The 3,096-nt window shown below is 39.9% G+C and overlaps 1 pseudogene across 1 annotated transcript; it reads left to right on the top strand.

Moving 5' to 3' along the window:
* Positions 1 to 383: 383 nt before the first annotated feature.
* Positions 384 to 1,414, top strand: LOC308347156 (large ribosomal subunit protein eL6-like; annotated as a pseudogene). Its single transcript has 2 exons — positions 384 to 738; positions 964 to 1,414. The product of its transcript is annotated as a large ribosomal subunit protein eL6-like (transcript).
* Positions 1,415 to 3,096: the final 1,682 nt, after the last annotated feature.

The following is a 3,096-nucleotide window of genomic DNA, read 5'->3' as shown; positions in this document are numbered from 1 at the left end:
AAAAATGATAAATTGGCTCTTTCTTATCTTGAAAGATGGTGGGTGAAAAATCCGAGAAGCTGTGTATTAAAGAGAAGAAACTTGAAGCCAAAAAGTGTGATGCTGGGGGCACCTGGGTGGCTCAGTCAGTTAAATGACCAACTCTTGATTTTGGCTCAGGTCCTGATTTTGGGGTTGTGGGATGGAACCCTGCAGTGGTTTCTGCAATTAATAGCGTGTCTGCTTAAGGATTCTCAAGCTCCCTCTCCCTATACCCTCCCTCTCTCTCAAATAAATAAATAAATCTTTAAAAAAGAAGAAGAAGAAGAAGAAGAAGAAGAAGAAGAAGAAGAAGAAGAAGAAGAAGAAGAAGAAGAAGAAGAAGAAAAAGAAGAGGAAGCCTGATGCTGGTGGCAAGGTTAAGAACTGTAACCTCCAGGCCAAAGAGGGGGAAATCCCATTGTAGCCAAAGCCCTGTCCTGGTCAAAGGAATTGGCCGGTATTCCTGGTCAGCTATGTATTCCAGAAAGGCCACGTACAAGAGGAAGTATTCAGCAACTAAATCCATGGGTGATAAGAAAAAGAAGAAGGCTGTTGCTACTGTCACAAAACCAGCTGGTGGTGACAAGATTGGTGGTCCCCAAGTTGTTAAACTGCACAAAATGCCTAGGTATGATCCTACTGAAAATGTGCCTCAAAAGTTGTTGAGCCATGGCAAAACAAAAAACAAACAAACAAAAAAAAACCCCTTTCAGTCAGGTTGCTTGGGTGACTCAGTTGGTTAAACATCTTGCCTTTTGTTCAGGTTATGATTTCAGGGTCCTGAGATCGAGTCCCCTCTCAGGCTCTTTCCTCAGCAAGGAGTCTGTTTCTCCCTCTCCCTCTGTGCTCTGTCTTTCAAATAAATAAATAAAATCTTCAAAACAAAACAAAACAACAAAAAACCCCCAACAACACCACCAACAAAAAAACCCTTTCAGTTAGCATGCGAGAAAATTTCGAGCTAGGATCACTCCTGGCACCATTATCATTGTCCTCACATTGTGCCTCACTCTGTGGGCACCACAGAGGCAAGATGGTTTTCCTGAAGCAACTGAGCAGTGACTTGCTACTTGTGACTGGCCCTCTGGCCCTCAATTTAGTTCTTCTGTGTAGAACACACCAGAAATCTGTCATTGCCACCTTTACCAAAGCTGATATCAACTGTGTGAAAATCCCAAAACACCTTACTGAAGCTTACTTCAAGAAGAAGAAGCTGTGTAAAAGTGAAATCTTCCACATGGAGAAAGAGAAATGTGGGACTACAGAGCAGCTCAAGGTTGATCAGAAAGTGTGGACTCATAAATTCTGCCAAAAATCGAAGCTCTTTCTTAGCTTCTGGGCTATCTCCGCTCTGTTTTCTTTCACAAATGGAGTTTGTGAATTAAATAACTGATCCATTTCAAAAAAGTAGATAAAATGAACAAAAAATCTTAGAATGGATAAATTGGACTTCATCAAAATTGAAAGTGTGTTTTATTTTATGGTCATTTTAGAAAGTCAAAGAAGCAACAGACTGGGAAAAATATTTGCAAATCATGTATCTGATAAAAAAAACTTATATCCAGAATATATAAAGATCTCTTACAACTCAATTATAAGAAGGCAAGTAACCCAACTAAAAAATGGTCAAAATATTTTAATAGACATATTACCAAAGAAGATACATGAATACACAATAAACAAATGAAAAGATACTCAAAATCATTAGCCTGAGGGAAATGCAAATTAAAACTACACAGAAATATCCGTTTACCCACCAGGATGACTCTGCAATAAAAAAGAGACAAAAACCAGGGTTTGTAAGATTATGGAAAAACCGTATCCCTCATACACTATTGGTGGGAATGTAAAATGATGCTGCCTCCAAAAATAGTTTTGAGCAAAAATGCTCAAAAAATTAAAGAAAAATGAAAATATAGGTATATACAAAGATTTATACGTGGATGTTCATAACAGTATCATTCATAGTTGTCCCCAAATGGAAACAAGCAAATGTCCATCAGACTGGTGAATGCATAAACAAAATGCATATGCTCTCAAGATGGAATACTTTTTGCGTAAACTGTTACAGAGTACTGATACATGGTATAAGATAGAAGAACCTCAAAAATATTATGCTACATGAAAGAAACCAGATAAGAAAAGATTACATATTACATGAGTCTCTTTTTTTTTTAGGATTTTATTTATTTATTTGGCAGAGAGAGAGGGACACAATGAGAGAGGGAACATAAGCAGGGGGAGTGAGAGAGGGAGAAGCAGGCTTCCCAGCAAACAGGGAGCCCAATGAGGGGCTTGATCTCAGGACCCTGGGATTATGACCTGAGCTAAAGGCAGACGCTTAACCACTGAGCCACCCAGGCACCCCTCTCCTGGTGACTTTTATCCCTGGGTCTTAGTTGTTCAATTTTGGGTTTTATTGTTACAAGCAAAAGTTGTTTAGGGGAATGTGCCTCTTCTGAAATTCATTTTAAGGGCAAGAAAGATACCCATCGACATGGTGATCAGAGCATGCCGAGGCAGTCCCTAATAAAAGACTCCATTAGCGCTTCCAAAGTTCCTGCTACCAGTGAGGGGCTCAGGGATCGTCCCCCAAATAACTTGGCCTCAACTTTTGACATTTCTTACAATTCTTCACTTTGACCAGAAGCCTCTGTCATATTTATGGCAGCCAAGCTATTTTACCACAGTGAGGGGAAATTCTGGTGTTTGACAATGTTCCCTAGATCCAACAGAATGGATCCAAGTACTACATGGGAACTGGACTTAGTCGTCCCTAAGAGCCTGCGGTTCTAGGGAAGTTACAAGTACACTATTCATATTACTCAGTTCAGAGCGTCATACCAGTTTCTGTGGCGAGCAGGGCTAGCTGGCTACCCAATAGATATTCCTTACTCTCTGCTTTCACATACAACTGTGTAAACATGTAATGTGGGCTGTGGCAACCATCTTGTGACCATGAAGGAAAAGCCAAGAAAACCACAGAAAGGTTGAACAAGAACCTGATGTTGTTGAGCTACAGAAACTGGACTAACCCTGAAAACTTCCGACTCTAGATTTCTTTCTTAAAAATCA

Source organism: Martes martes (genome assembly GCF_963455335.1).
Source record: "Martes martes genome assembly, chromosome: 8".
Taxonomy (NCBI): Eukaryota; Metazoa; Chordata; class Mammalia; order Carnivora; family Mustelidae; genus Martes; species Martes martes.
Note: the sequence above shows the minus strand (reverse complement) of the source record. Positions and strands in the feature narration are given on the sequence as shown.